This window comes from Rhinoderma darwinii (assembly GCF_050947455.1).
Source record: "Rhinoderma darwinii isolate aRhiDar2 chromosome 5 unlocalized genomic scaffold, aRhiDar2.hap1 SUPER_5_unloc_48, whole genome shotgun sequence".
In the NCBI taxonomy this organism is placed as follows: Eukaryota; Metazoa; Chordata; class Amphibia; order Anura; family Rhinodermatidae; genus Rhinoderma; species Rhinoderma darwinii.
In genome coordinates, this window is record NW_027461807.1 from 493,547 (window position 1) to 509,808 (window position 16,262).

A 16,262-nucleotide genomic window follows, 5' to 3' on the forward strand; every position below is an offset into this window, starting at 1 on the left:
CCCTAATCAGGATGGCAACCCCCGCAGACTTACAGTCGCCCCCACCAGACCAGTAGGACGGGCCATGGGTCCACTGCCTGGCCAGGTGATGATATGACCTGGAAGAGGGGAGAGTACATTCCTGCAGCATAAATATATCACTCGACTGCTTGGAAAGAAAAGTTAGCACCATCTGACATCTAGTCCTATCTCTAACACTCCTCACATTGAGGCCAAAGATGTTAAGTTTAGCAGCCATGGGGGAGAATAAAGAAGGTTAGTGCAAACGATACACCTTAGTTACCAGTGCGGTCGGGCGGGTCCTCCTCGCCTGGCGGGTCCGAAAGATCCAGCAGGCCCTCTGACAAAAATTGTTCCAGGATTGTAGCCACCTGGATGTCTGTTGTGAAGTCGATGACCTCAGGTTCAGACACGAGTTCCTCCACCATCTGCTCCATTTCCTCCTGCTGCGCAAGGGAATCTTCGCAGATTTCCACGACTTGTCGCTTTGAGGACTCAGCAGCTGGGCTGTCCCTCACCTTTCTCTTCCTCTGGATGGCACCTGAGGAGACAAGAGGGGGAAAATCCTCCAGGGAGAGGACTCCAGCAGCTGGAGGGGAAGATGTTAGTGCTGCTGGAGCTGGGGAGAAGGGAGGCTGGGTTGGGAGAGGTGCAGGTGACAGGACCACTGAGATGGGTGGGTAGGAGAAGGTGAGAGCCTCAGTGGGGGTGACAGGGGTTGGGGACGGGGGGGTGGGGAGGGCCGGGCGGGGGAGGGTGGGAAGGGTAGGGCGAGGGAGGGCCGGGAGAGGGGGGGGAGGGACTGTCGTCTTCTTACCATCCTTCTTTTTCCCGGTCTTCTGTGCCGCTGGAGCTCTGGCTGGGGCGGGGTTCCCTCTGGCTGGAGCTTTCGCTGCTACAGTTGCCCAGGATCGATCCCTCTTCGGGCAGTCCTTGTAAGAGTGGGCTGCTTGTCCGCAGAGGTTGCACATTGTCCGTTTCGGGCAGTCTTTGGTCTCGTGTCCTGTTACCCGGCAGTTCTTGCAGGCGTCCTCCTTGCAGTCCTTCACCGAATGACCCTTCTTGCTGCATCTCCTGCAGATCTGCGGCATGTCCGGGTAATAGATGAGGCCGTAGGAGTTGCCCAGCGAGAATGACTGGGGCAGGTGCTGGAGGCCGTCTTCCGCGCTCGAATCCTTGTTCAGTCGGACGATTACCGACCACTTGCCAGTCCAGAAGCCGAGTCCGTTCAGGATGTGGGTGGGTTCCCTCACCACTGTGCAGAACCGCTTCAGGAGCGTGGTGATGTCTTTGCCGGGGGTGTGTGGGTTCCGCATTGAGACCGTCACCCGCCTTTCCTCTCTTTGGACAGGGCAGTTGCCCACAAAGCGAGAGAAAGGGGATTCAGGCCTCGCCGCTTTCACCATCTCCCAGTACCTTCTGCAGATGTTGATCGAAGCGAAGGTCACGAAGAACATCCCGGTCATGAAGGCCTGGATGCTGATGGTCTCCGGCTTAGCGAAGCCCTGGTCCAGGGGCATCTTCTGGCAGAACACTTCTTCCGTCATGTCCGGCACTCTCCCGTCCACCTCCTTCAGCTTCAGGGCCACCGTCTGCTTCATCCAGGGCTCCAGGGTTGGAGCAGCCTGGTTCGGCTTCCTGGTGGCCTGTTGGCTTGAGGAGGCTTCAGGAGGAGATGTCCTGGCCTGGGTCGGCTCACCTGGTCCATCAGCCTTCTTCTTCTGGGTGGCAGGGTTGCTGGTTGAGGCCATGGCTTCTTCCAGCTGTTCCTGTCGCTTGGGGAGGATCTTCGATAGCTCTTTCCCGAAGGGGGCGGAGCTATGCAAATCTTCTCCTTGCTGGCCGAGGTTCTTCCACGAAATTTCTTCCGCAGCGGTTCCTCGTCGAGCTTCTTCTTCTGCGGCCGAGCTTCTTCGAAGATCCCCTTCAGCAGCGGCTCTTCTCCGAAGTTCTCCTTCTTCTTCCCGGCAGCGATCTCCCGGAGCTTCTTCCCCGATGGCAGCTTCTCCCTTCTGGATCGTCGTCTTCGCTGGTTCTTCTCCGCAGTTCGTCGCCGGCTTCGTCTGGAACGCTCTTGGATCGCTAAGCTAGTGTTTATAGCCCCCAGTGGTTCTCCGAGCTATCTATCCTTACAAGGACTGATAAGAACAGATTTTTTTTTAAAAGCCCGAGTCGTGCTTTCTATCACCCAAGTGCATAAAAAGTGCAGAGGTGCCACACAAAAAGTGCACAAGGATGCGGTCTATCGCAGCCCTTCTCTTAAAAGAGAGAGGCCCCGCATAACCATTCCCTGACCCTCCAAACCTTAGGCCTAGAGGATCAAGGATCGATGGTCCCCCCTCGCCGAAGCTTAGGGAGACCCAAACACACTCCTAGGCTTCTACCTGGGCTGCCACCCCAGTGTCCACCTAGGAGCCTGCATCCTAGTTGCACCTCCCCTCCGAAGAAGGGAGGCCGGGTTGCAGGGGAAAAAGGAACCAGAAGGCCACACATTTTCCCCCTAGACCTCAGGAGGGTCCCAAAAGGGCACCGCATCCCAAAATCCTTGTGACAAACGTGACAAACACACAGTGAAAAACAAAATTAAATAAGTGGATGTGCGCTGTGATACAGCCTGGACATCCGCCAGGTATATAAAAATTCCTCATCTCCCAGCCAGAAGGCCGGGAGAATAAAGGTGTGTGCTCATATAGCGTGAAAGAGAGTGCGTGCAAGTGTGCCTTCACTCAGTGGGATCCCACCCCCAGTGAGTTAGGGCACCCCAGGGTCACCAGCCCTGGGGCACATAGCAACTCGGGCTTCCAAACTACCCGGCCTAATGACCTCGATCCGGCGGTCGCCTGGTCACCTACAAATGGTACCTTTAAACCAAATGCGTACACCAGAGCGATGACCGTTGTGGTTCCCTGCCCTCACCTCGGCGTTCTGTCATCCCCCTACGATGGCCCACGTACCACCGGCAGGGATGATTACTAACCTCAGCTTGAGCAGGTACTACACTTGATCTTAGCCAAAAGGCCGAGAAGCGATAACCCGAATGGGCCGGCCGTTGACCGAGCCTGCCTAATACTGCTGTTCACCCCTTGCAGCGATTGATTCAGCCTACTCCTAGGCAATTCCATGGGGCCCTGCAGGCTCACACACATTTACAGCTACTAAGCGGGAGGTGAATAAAGGCCGGAGAGGAAGCCAGACAGGATTTGCTTCTTTTGCTTGCACCACAATGCAGTGCTGAAAGAGGAGGAATCTACATAAAAACGCCTTCCTGGCAACGCCCAAATGCCCTGCTGCCATGCAGATAAACACTGGCAGCGGCAGCAAGTGCATGCCCACAGCCACCCCTTGTTCCTTCACACCTTGTATCAGCTTTAATCCAGTCCAGTCCGGTGCTGCCTGCTGAGCAGCACTGACCAACACTGCCTGGGCCCAGGCTTTTATCTCTGAGGCAGGCCCCATTATGATGTCAGAAAGCTGGCTCTGGAATCCTGAGGGCTCCACTATGACACGTGCAAAGTTCCGTCTGAACTTTATATAAGACGGTGAGGCTCAGTCAGTCACTCAGTGTTGCCTGAGAGGGCAACACTGCAACAGCCGGCCGCCAGGCTGTCTTTTTTTTGCACAGCTAGTTGCCTCCAGGAGGCCACAAGAGGGAGACAAGGGACTGCAAAATGGAAAATAGGCATCCACCAACTTTACAGACAACTTGTTCTCCTTGCTCCTACAACCTCCATCCTTGCACAGTTTGTTATTCTTCTAGGTAACATAGTAACAAATCCAAATTGCTGCTCTCTTTGTAGGCAAGCAAGGCTTTGTTGCAACTGCAATTCTTACTTCTTCTTGAAATGTAGGGACGACAGTACATTCCATCACATCCATCTAGTGTACACAGGTAGGTCCATTGTGGCGGGTAGGCGGCTGGCTGCTTTAATGGCTGTTTGCTGTTCCCCTACTCCACTCCACTCCACTATTTGACTGTGGTGCTGCATCAATCAGTGGCTGGCTCAGGTGCAGCTCTTTAACTTACCTAAAAGGGAGGGCGGAGAGAAGACAAGGAAGGTGAATGAGCTGTTCCAATGTGAAATGCCGGAAACACAGAAACACAGACGACACAAAACAAGAGGTGGCAATCTATTCATTAATTAATTGCAGTTAATAAATGAGCTCATTATCACACATGACTGTACAAATGCATTGTCCAACAGGTGTTGAAATAATGGGATTAAAAGGGGAGATCCCATCAGAAAGACAAAAACAATAGCAAACACAAATAGCACTTTTGGAATCTGATTTTAGTCAACACATAAGGGAAGGGTGCACCGGTCCTGGAAATACTGCAATACCAGGTCAATGCGTGGAGTGGACAGAGCAAGCTCTATTTCCATCTCCCTGTTCTAAAAATCCATTTAATATATGGTCCCCAGATAGGGGACGTATCAGATATTAAACTGATAAGAACAGATTTTTTTTTAAGTTGGCTACCCCTTTTCAGGGGTGTCAATGATTTATTTCATGATAAAAAATACAGTTTACAATAAAACCAACTTTTGTACAAATGAATAACAATAAAATCAATATTTCATTGCATTACATTACATAAAAGGGACATGGTGGCAAATCTTTATATGTTGGAGTTCCATTCTTTCACAAACCATTTATTAAGAAGGGTGGCATTTCTTTTTTTGTCTAATAAATAATAAATGTACATTTCGCTAAAACAAAGACCTAAAACATCATCAGTAGATAAAACATCGTGCTTAAAAATCAGGATGTTCCTGGCCTTCCATAGAGCTTCTTTGGCGCAATTCATCGTCTTCCACGCTATTATCTTTTGGCTCGCGGTTGGGCATCCAAATAGTCCATATAAAATATCTTCATAATTCAAGTCTTTCAGGTCTGCCATCTTTACCAAAAGAGGGAATATTTTTTTCCAAAATTCCTTCGCAAAATCACACGTCCAAAAAATGTGTCGAATCGTTTCCTCGGCCTGGCAGCCTTCCCTCGGGCAGACGGCAGACCTCGCGAGCCTCCTTCTGTATTGGAATGCCCGGCATGGAAGACATTGATGAATGCAGCTCCAGGCCAGGTCCATCTGTGTATTAAAAAGATAAAACACATTAATAATTTTGAAGATAAAAGCACTTCGTTCCTCATTAAAATTCTCAATCCTGCTGACCGTCTCACTTTCTCTTAGGTCTTTAATTAATTTTTTACTATTTTTCAGCTCATTTACATTTTTTCCCTTCAGGTTGAATAAGGTCACTATCTTTTCTAAAATCACATAGTTTATTGAGAGTTTAAAAGCGTAAGGTGAGGATAAAACAATGTTGAACCACCCAAACCTTCGCATTAAAAACCCTGTATTAAAACGTAAAAAATAGGACCAATAATGTTCTTTAAAAAGGGAATTAAAACAGAAACTGAAGAACTTGATTAAAAGAAACCTGTTAAAATTCGGAAAATCTTTGCCACCCTTCGGTTTGGATTTCATCACAATCTCTCTTTTAAGTTTCTCCATTCTGGAACTCCAAAAGAAGGTAAAACATGCTTTAGTAATTTTTTGCAATAAAACCGTGGGGGGAGGGAAAACCATACTGAGATATAAAAGCAGGGGTAAAATGACCATTTTAATAATTAAAACTTTTCCCTCCATGGTAAGTTTTCTCATGTTCCACATACATATTTTTTGATTTACCTTCTGCGCCACCATGTCCCAACTGATAAAACCATTATCGCACTCACTGAAGGAGACACCTAAAATCGTAATATTATCTGACACAGGGACGGGTATGTCTCTAAAAGCCATGCTTCCTATATTTAAAATATTACTTTTGTCGAAGTTCACCTTAAAACCGGAAGCACAGCAATAAAACTCAATTTGTCTGAGGGTTCTCTGAAGCGACAGGGTGTCCCTGCAAAAAACCGCTACATCGTCCATGTACCCCACTGCTTTAGCCTCTACGCCGCCACCCCCGGGCAGGGGGACTCCACGTATTAACTTATCGCGGCGAATTGTACACAGTAGAGGCTCTAATGCGCAAATAAAAAGCAGTGGGGACAAGGGACACCCCTGCTTCACCCCTGAGTCTAAAATCACGTCCTGTGTCTTAAAACCATTCACTAAAATTTTGCTTGTGCAATCTTTATAAAAGGCTTTAAGTGATAATAAAAATCCTTCAGGTATACCCATACGCTCTAAAACCTTAAAAAGATAAAAATGAGAGACACGGTCGAACGCCTTCTCGAAGTCTATAGATAAAATGGCTAATTTACCTCTTCTAGACCTTGTGTCCTCAATCACATCTTTTACCAGGTTAAGATTATCCCAGATGCTGCGGCCTGGCACCCCACACACCTGGTTAGAGTGTACAATGTGGGGTATTATGGCTTTTAATCTATTTGCGCACACTTTTGCCATTATTTTATAGTCGCTATTCAGAAGGGTTATTGGTCTCCAGTTCTTCAAAACTGCGATGTCACCTTTCTTATGTAGCAGGGAGACCTCACCCTTCCGCCAGGACTTAGGCAGCATCTTGGAATTAAAAACTTCATAAAAAAGGCTAAAAAGATCCTCTTTTAAAATGTCATAAAATTTGACATAAAACTCACTGGGTATACCGTCCGGTCCGGGAACTTTTCCGGCTTTAAAACTCTTTACCGTTTCTAAAACCTCCTGCTCCGTCAGCTCCTGTAATAAAAAATTCTGGGAGACAGGGTCTAAAACAGTAGTAATCTCCTTCAGTGAGTCACGCATAAAATTATGATCCACAGTTTTAACACTAAAAAGGTCAGCATAAAACTCATGAACTTTACTTAAAATACCCTGTACATCTGACACACCTTCAATATTTTTAATAATAGCCTTTTTATTGTTAATTTTTTTAAAAAAGTACCTGGAGCAGGTCTCATTCTCCTCCACATGCTGAATTTTGGAACGAAAAATGATTTCTTTGCCTTTCTGCTCCAGGCACTGAGCTATTTCTTTTTTTAAATTAGTGATGTCAGTTTTAACGTCAATTTCATTATCTCTCATCTTGTACAGGGTCTGCAGACGGGTGCTGAGAATTTTAAAAAAAGCATGTTTTTCTCTGGCTTTCGCCACGCTCTTTTTAATAAAAAATTCCTTTATTCTTTTTTTCATTTTCTCCCACCATGCACTGATGGGAGTACGCATGTCTCTCCCCCGCCTGCATTTTTGGTAAAATTCAATAAAATCAGTAAAAACCTGTGGATCATCTAAAAGGGAAACATTTAACTTCCAGGACTTCTTACACACCGGTTTATTAAAATCACGCTTTACATAAAATGATAAAAGCTTGTGATCTGAGAAAACATTAGTTAAAACTTCACAATTAAAAGGCAGTACATTCTCATTACAAAAAATAAAATCTATCCTGGAGCTACAGGTGGCGTTGCTCCAGGTAACGCCGGCTTCCTCTGGGCTGCTCCTATTACATTCTTTGTACAAATCTGTTAATTTAAAATCATTTACAATATCTTTGAGCAGTCCAGAGGTCTTATCGTAATTCCTACTTGTAGTACTGGTAAGCCGGCGTTCCCCCCTCAGGATACAGTTAAAATCACCTGCGAGGATAAAAGGCTCAGTTGTATTAATAAAAAGAGGTAACATTTCTAGCATCTCTGCTCTCTCATTTTTGTCAGGTGAGCCGTAAAAATTTAAAAACTGCCATTTTACGCCGTCAATAAAAGCTTTAACCAATAAAATACGTCCTGGAAGAATCTCTTGAATAAAATCAATAAAAACGTTTCCCTTAAAAAGAATGGCGACCCCTGCTGATCTGGACTCGTTAGATCCAGACCAGACTGATGGACCATACTTCCAATCCTCTTTGTATTTATGGTACTTCATTGCATGGGGAATGCCGCACTCCTGCAGGAAAAAAACAGAGGCTGCCAGGCCAGATAAAAAACTGAAGAGAGCAACCCTTCTGACTTTGGACTTAGCGCCCCTCACGTTGAGGGAGATCCCCTTTATTTCAGACATCGTGGAGTTTTAATTGTGTTAGTCTTGATTTTAAAAAATAAATAATCGTGTTACTTAAAATCAGACTTGGCCTCCACCAGCAATACCAGAAATCTCGCTTGAACTCATCTCCCCGCCCTCGTCTGACTCTAGCGAGAAAGGGGATGATTCAGGAGAGGAACTACCTTCCGTGAGCGTCGAGCCAACAGCCCTCATCTCGTATACAGGGAGTCCAGATTCACACAGCCTTACCTGGGTCTCTAACGGCTGACCATATAGGTCTGTATCGGGTGGGTCCCCCAAGGGCCCCGCCGCTCCCCCCTGAGGCCGTGCAGGCCGTGCAGGCCGTTCTAGAGGGGGAGGTTGCGCACATGGCGGGGTGTCGGTTGGCTCGGGGGGAACAGTGCCCACCCTCCTCACCAGTAACGACGAGGGGGCGGTCCTAGGAGGAGCCTCACTTTGCTTTACGGACGTATCCATTTGCTCCTCCCCTGTCACCCCCCTACCGGCACGCTCCTGTTTACCCTTTTTACGGGGACCCACTTTCAGCCAACCTTCCTCTTCAGACTCCGTATCTAGAGACCCAGGATTGGGAGCAGGCCCGGCATCCACTGAGCAACCAGCACTCTGGGATGCCTCAGTTATCTCACTGGCCTGCCCCTTCTCAGCCTTACGTTTGGCTTGGCGTTTTTCCTTCGCACTGGACTCCCTTCTCTCCTCTGAGGCTGTTGGCTGTGAGGTACCTGCTTTGGCTCCAACAGACCGTACCCTTGAAGCCCAGGTACCCCGCTGCTCCTTTGCAGCACTGGCTTGTTCCTCTCCCTGAGGGCGGGGCTGGTCCGCTGGTGGAGCACGTGGGGGCGCCCCGGGTTGCTCTTCTTCTCCGCTTCGGTACCTATGAGGACAAGAAAAATACAAGTGACCAGTTTTTGACAAAAGTTGCATTTTTTTTCTTCTGTGCACTCCCTTATATTGTGCTCTTTGCTTCCACAGTTTCTGCAGGTGACATCGCAGTTAAAACTGGTATGTCCATAGGTACCACAAGCCCTGCAGAAGTTTGGCATCCCTGAGAAGTAGAGGTCGCCATTCACATTTCCAATTTTAAAACGAGCCGGTGGTAATCTCGTTTCTTGGGTGGAGGGGTCCTTAATCAGCGTAACTAAAAACTTCCATTTGGCGGTCCACACTCCACACTCGTTCATCACTTTCCCCAGGAGTTTGACATTTTTGAAGTAGGCAGCTAGAAATGCTGCCACTTCCATATCTCTCACATATGGGGAATACATTTTAATCACCACGAGTTTGGTTATTTCAAATTCATGCTCTACTACCTTGACTCCCGCTGCTACGAGTTCACCTTGTTTCCTCTCAGCTCGGTCCATAGCATCACGGAGTATTCCTTCTCCCATGAAGGTGACATCGTAGATTCCTCGCTTCGGGTAGTCCTGGATAGCCAAGAGCTCGTTCTTGTGGACCGCCAGCAGATCTTCCAAAATGGCGTGGACTAAAAATTTAATACCACGGGGACCGCCTCCACCCTCTGCCACGATAAATCGTGCAGAATTCTTAAGCCGGGCGTACACCGGCACCGCATCGGGTTCGCCTGCCATTAGCGTGGCCAGGTCGAACCGCACAGCTTTCGCTGCGCCCCTTGTCTTACGGAGACCAAGGGGCTGGGGGGGATCGCAACTCGTTGCTCAGGACTAAGCCTCTCTCCCAAATAGCAGCACGGGGGTGAAGTCCAGGCGAACCTGGACGATCCCCCGAGGCCGAGAGAGAGGGTACCTGAGCACCTTCTGACCAAAAACCTCCTGTATAAATACACTTGGTCTTAGCCAAAAGGCCGAGAAGCGATAACCCGAATGGGCCGGCCGTTGACCGAGCCTGCCTAATACTGCTGTTCACCCCTTGCAGCGATTGATTCAGCCTACTCCTAGGCAATTCCATGGGGCCCTGCAGGCTCACACACATTTACAGCTACTAAGCGGGAGGTGAATAAAGGCCGGAGAGGAAGCCAGACAGGATTTGCTTCTTTTGCTTGCACCACAATGCAGTGCTGAAAGAGGAGGAATCTACATAAAAACGCCTTCCTGGCAACGCCCAAATGCCCTGCTGCCATGCAGATAAACACTGGCAGCGGCAGCAAGTGCATGCCCACAGCCACCCCTTGTTCCTTCACACCTTGTATCAGCTTTAATCCAGTCCAGTCCGGTGCTGCCTGCTGAGCAGCACTGACCAACACTGCCTGGGCCCAGGCTTTTATCTCTGAGGCAGGCCCCATTATGATGTCAGAAAGCTGGCTCTGGAATCCTGAGGGCTCCACTATGACACGTGCAAAGTTCCGTCTGAACTTTATATAAGACGGTGAGGCTCAGTCAGTCACTCAGTGTTGCCTGAGAGGGCAACACTGCAACAGCCGGCCGCCAGGCTGTCTTTTTTTTGCACAGCTAGTTGCCTCCAGGAGGCCACAAGAGGGAGACAAGGGACTGCAAAATGGAAAATAGGCATCCACCAACTTTACAGACAACTTGTTCTCCTTGCTCCTACAACCTCCATCCTTGCACAGTTTGTTATTCTTCTAGGTAACATAGTAACAAATCCAAATTGCTGCTCTCTTTGTAGGCAAGCAAGGCTTTGTTGCAACTGCAATTCTTACTTCTTCTTGAAATGTAGGGACGACAGTACATTCCATCACATCCATCTAGTGTACACAGGTAGGTCCATTGTGGCGGGTAGGCGGCTGGCTGCTTTAATGGCTGTTTGCTGTTCCCCTACTCCACTCCACTCCACTATTTGACTGTGGTGCTGCATCAATCAGTGGCTGGCTCAGGTGCAGCTCTTTAACTTACCTAAAAGGGAGGGCGGAGAGAAGACAAGGAAGGTGAATGAGCTGTTCCAATGTGAAATGCCGGAAACACAGAAACACAGACGACACAAAACAAGAGGTGGCAATCTATTCATTAATTAATTGCAGTTAATAAATGAGCTCATTATCACACATGACTGTACAAATGCATTGTCCAACAGGTGTTGAAATAATGGGATTAAAAGGGGAGATCCCATCAGAAAGACAAAAACAATAGCAAACACAAATAGCACTTTTGGAATCTGATTTTAGTCAACACATAAGGGAAGGGTGCACCGGTCCTGGAAATACTGCAATACCAGGTCAATGCGTGGAGTGGACAGAGCAAGCTCTATTTCCATCTCCCTGTTCTAAAAATCCATTTAATATATGGTCCCCAGATAGGGGACGTATCAGATATTAAACTGATAAGAACAGATTTTTTGATTGAAAAATGCTTTATTGACAATCAATCGTCATCATACAAACATTACTGCGACGCAGCGCAAGCCATGAAGCAGCAAATAATAAATAATAACAGTCGTCAAACATAACATGACAGTATAATACACAGTACAGGCTAGCCTATGCTATACATTACACCACATGCTACACTAACATTCTTGCATTCACTAAAGCCAAACAACAAAGCATTACAGACAAGTGATGGGATAGGGGAGTGGGTAGGAGGGGATAGGGAAGGGGGAAATCACAGGCCCGAAGCTTTATTGAAAGACAACACACAAGAAGGGAGAGTGGGGGGAAGGGGAGTATCAGTCCTCTTCCTCATCGACGTCCGGGCTGTCCCAGGTGGAATAGTCTCTGAGCAGGCTGTGGATCAGCCTGCGGCAGTCCTGGACGGACACACTCTCTCTCCGCAAAATCAGACGGTTCCTGGCAAACCATATAGCGTCCTTAAAGCAGTTCATAAGGCGCCAGGCTTCCTGGATTGCTCCATCCGTGGTATTCCCAGGAAATAGTCCATAAAGTACCGAGCGGTACGACAGTCTGTTCCTGGGTACTGAGTCCTTGAGTTCATGTTCCAAGGCTTTCAACAGACCCTGTGCAAAGGGGCACTGCCAGAAAATGTGCAAAGATGTTTCCTCCGTGAAGGGGCACCTGGGGCAGTACCGGGTCTTGCACAGGTTGCGGGCATGCATGAATGACCTAAGAGGCAGTCCTCCCTGGATGGCCATCCATGAAATGTCCTTGTGCCCGTTGGTCAACCTGCCAGATGACACGTTAGTCCAAACAGTCTCCAACGTGTCGGCATGAAGCCCTGGAACAGACTCCAGTGAGTCCTTTGCTCTGATGTGCTTGTGGATCGTCTTAGGTTTCCACAAGTCGGGCTTAAGACCCTCCAGTTGATGCTCCCTCACGAACCGGACGACATCTCCGTAGAACCAGGGAGCGTGCCAGTTGTAAGGGAAGGAGCTGTCCCACTTGTCCCAGCCAAAACCTCGCCAGAGGGGAAGGAGGAAGTAGCGGGACATGGCCTTGCCCGCAGAGCCGTTTGCTGTCCTCAGAGTCCTACGAACACAGTCACATACAAAAGCGATCCGCAGCAGAGTGGGAATGTCGGGTATACCCTTCCCACCTTTGCGGGGCTCCTTGTACATAACAGTCCGCTTTACTCTGTCCATTTTCGAGCCCCAGATGAAGCGAAACACAGTCCTGGTAATGGCCCTCGAGACGGTGGCAAGAGGGGGCCATGCCTGTGCAGTGTATTGTAGCACAGGCAAGACTTCGTTACGCAGGACCATTGCTTTGCCCTCAATAGTGAGTTGTCTGAGGCTCCACAGTCCGATCCTTTGGTTGACTTTGGCCAAGCGTTCTTCCCACGACTTTAGGGCTGCACCTTCCTTACCGAACCAGACTCCCAGAATTTTGATGAAGTCCGGCTTGATAGTAAACGGGAAGGAGGCAGGAGAAGGCAGGTACCACTTTCCGAAGAGCATGGCTTCCGACTTCCCGCAGTTGACTTTTGCCCCTGAAGCGCGTCCGAACTCCTCACAGGTCTGGACGAGTGCAGTCACCGAACTCTGGTCAGCGCAGAAGACGGTCACGTCGTCCATGTACAGCGAGCATTTGACCTCGAAGTGTCCTGGACCTGGTGCGGTGATCCCTCTGATCTCTCCATTCTGCCGGATAGCCTCTGCGAAGAGCTCTATAACACAAACAAAAAGGAGAGGTGAAAGAGGACAGCCTTGTCTAACCCCCGACGATACAGGAAAGGGGTCAGTCTTCCAGCCGTTCACCAGCACCGAGCTGTAAATGTCGCAATACATCAGGTTAACATACAAACAGAACAACCTGCCAAGCCGCAGCCTACGCAGAGCCTTACCCATGAATTCGTGAGAGACCCGGTCAAAAGCCTTCTCCTGATCCAGACTGACCAGGGCCGCGTGTGTACGGCGGCTTTGCATGTAATGCACCGTGTCCCTCACCAGGGCAAGACTGTCGGCCACCCTACGGCCAGGAATGCCGCAGGTTTGGTCCGATCCGATGATCTGTCCGATGACAACCTTCAGTCTGTTGGCCAATACTTTGGCGAGGATCTTGTAGTCCACGTTCAGGAGAGAGATGGGACGCCAGTTTTTCAGGTCACATCTCTCCCCCTTCCGCTTATACAAGATCGTGATCATGCCTTCTCTCAAGGACGGTGGCATTCTACCCTCCACCACCATCTCCTCATAGAGCTCCAGCAGGTCCGGACTGATCAAGTCCCCCAGCGCTACATAGAGCTCTGCTGGGAGACCATCACTGCCCGGGGTCCTGCCGGGTCTGAAGGATTTAGCGGCAGAGAGCAGTTCCTCCACCGTCAGGGGTACATCCATAGCCTCCGTACCTGCAGGATCAAGATGATTAGTGATACCTGACAGGAATTTATCGGCGGCTTCGGGGTCAGTGGTTTTCCGGGAGTAGAGGCTTCGGTAGTAGTCTGTGACGACTCCCATCACCTCCTTCTTCCCAGAATGCATGTTTCCGGTCTCATCTCGAAGTTCCTTCAGGGGCGTGTGGCCGGCATGGAGTTTCCTGAAAAAGAACGAGTTACATTTCTCACCCTTCTCCAGGTTCTCCACCTTGGAACGAAAGACAATTCGCTTGGATTCCTCCTCAAAGTGCCTTTTCAGGCCCTTTTTGGCTTCCTCCAGCTCCTTCCTGACGTCCCAGCCGCATTGAAGGAGGTCTTGCAGGGATCGCAGCTGACGCTGCATCTCTCTGAAGTCTCTCTTCCTCTCACACGCCTGTTGACGACTTTTTGCCTGAAAGAAACAACGAAATTCAACTTTAACATATTCCCACCAGTCACAGGTTTTGTCAAAGAAAACTTTATCATTCCTCCAAACAATATAGGCGTCTCTAAGTTCCGCCAGTACCTCCTCTCTTTCCAGCAGGGCACAATTCAGCTTCCAGGAGCCAGGGCCGGGAGGAAAACCGTGGCCGATGGCACCCTGGAAGAGAATGGCCCTGTGGTCAGAGAAGAAGCAGGGGACCATGGAGTGCCCATGCTGCTTGACTGCCCGGGAGGTGAACACAAAGTCAATCCGAGAACGAAGTGAGCCATCGGGTCGGCTCCATGAATAGTTCACAGAGCCAATCCCCATGGAGCCCACAACGTCCTGCAAGGATGCTTCGGTTACCATCTCGATAAGCAGTTTGGAACTGACATCCAGTTTGATTGAAGTGCCGGAACTTCGTCCATCCTCTTCGATGGGGCAGTTGAAGTCCCCGGCCATCACCACTGCCCTAGTGGTGGCGAGCTGGGTCCGCAGGGTCTGGAATAGTTCCAGGCGCTCAGCCTTCATAGGGGGAGCGTACACGTTGATGAGCCTAATCGGCTCTCCTGCCCAGGAACCGTCTACGACCAACAAGCGGCCGCAGGCGAGCTCCTGGACAGAGTCAACAGTAAATACGCTTCCCCTAATCAGGATGGCAACCCCTGCAGACTTACAGTCGCCCCCACCAGACCAGTAGGACGGGCCATGGGTCCACTGCCTGGCCAGATGATGGTATGACCTGGAAGAGGGGAGAGTACATTCCTGCAGCATAAATACATCACTCGACTGCTTGGAAAGAAAAGTTAGCACCATCTGACATCTAGTCCTATCTCTAACACTCCTCACATTGAGGCTAAAGATGTTAAGTTTAGCAGCCATGGGGGAGAATAAAGAAGGTTAGTGCAAACGATACACCTTAGTTACCAGTCCGGTCGGGCGGATCCTCCTCTCCTGGCGGGTCCGAAAGATCCAGCAGGCCCTCTGACAAAAATTGTTCCAGGATTGTAGCCACCTGGATGTCTGTTGTGAAGTCGATGACCTCAGGTTCAGACACGAGTTCCTCCACCATCTGCTCCATTTCCTCCTGCTGCGCAAGGGAATCTTCGCAGATTTCCACGACTTGTCGCTTTGAGGACTCAGCAGCTGGGCTGTCCCTCACCTTTCTCTTCCTCTGGATGGCACCTGAGGAGACAAGAGGGGGAAAATCCTCCAGGGAGAGGACTCCAGCAGCTGGAGGGGAAGATGTTAGTGCTGCTGGAGCTGGGGAGAAGGGAGGCTGGGTTGGGAGAGGTGCAGGTGACAGGACCACTGAGATGGGTGGGTAGGAGAAGGTGAGAGCCTCAGTGGGGGTGACAGGGGTTGGGGACGGGGGGGTGGGGAGGGCCGGGCGAGGGAGGGTGGGAAGGGTAGGGCGAGGGAGGGCCGGGAGACGGGGGGGAGGGACTGTCGTCTTCTTACCATCCTTCTTATTCCCGGTCTTCTGCGCCGCTGGAGCTCTGGCTGGGGCGGGGTTCCCTCTGGCCGGAGCTTTCGCCGCTACAGTTGCCCAGGATCGATCCCTCTTCGGGCAGTCCTTGTAGGAGTGGGCTGCTTGTCCGCAGAGGTTGCACATTGTCCGTTTCGGGCAGTCTTTGGTCTCGTGTCCTGTTACCCGGCAGTTCTTGCAGGCGTCCTCCTTGCAGTCCTTCACCGAATGACCCTTCTTGCTGCATCTCCTGCAGATCTGCGGCATGTCCGGGTAGTAGATGAGGCCGTAGGAGTTGCCCAGCGAGAATGACTGGGGCAGGTGTTGGAGGCCGTCTTCCGCGCTGGAATCCTTGTTCAGTCGGACGATTACCGACCACTTGCCAGTCCAGAAGCCGAGTCCGTTCAGGATGTGGGTGGGTTCCCTCACCACTGTGCAGAACCGCTTCAGGAGCGTGGTGATGTCTTTGCCGGGGGTGTGTGGGTTCCGCATTGAGACCGTCACCCGCCTTTCCTCTCTTTGGACAGGGCAGTTGCCCACAAAGCGAGAGAAAGGGGATTCAGGCCTCGCCGCTTTCACCATCTCCCAGTACCTTCTGCAGATGTTGATCGAAGCGAAGGTCACGAAGAACATCCCGGTCATGAAGGCCTGGATGCTGATGGTCTCCGGCTTAGCGAAGCCCTGGTCCAG

At 50.0% G+C, this 16,262-nt stretch overlaps 3 pseudogenes; all 3 read right to left on the bottom strand.

The window, feature by feature from the left end:
* Nucleotides 1–2,960: 2,960 nt before the first annotated feature.
* Nucleotides 2,961–3,030, bottom strand: LOC142695736 (U2 spliceosomal RNA; annotated as a pseudogene).
* Nucleotides 3,031–4,306: 1,276 nt separating this feature from the next.
* On the bottom strand, nt 4,307–4,475 carry LOC142695703 (U2 spliceosomal RNA; annotated as a pseudogene).
* Nucleotides 4,476–11,112: 6,637 nt separating this feature from the next.
* On the bottom strand, nt 11,113–11,287 carry LOC142695636 (U2 spliceosomal RNA; annotated as a pseudogene).
* Nucleotides 11,288–16,262: the final 4,975 nt, after the last annotated feature.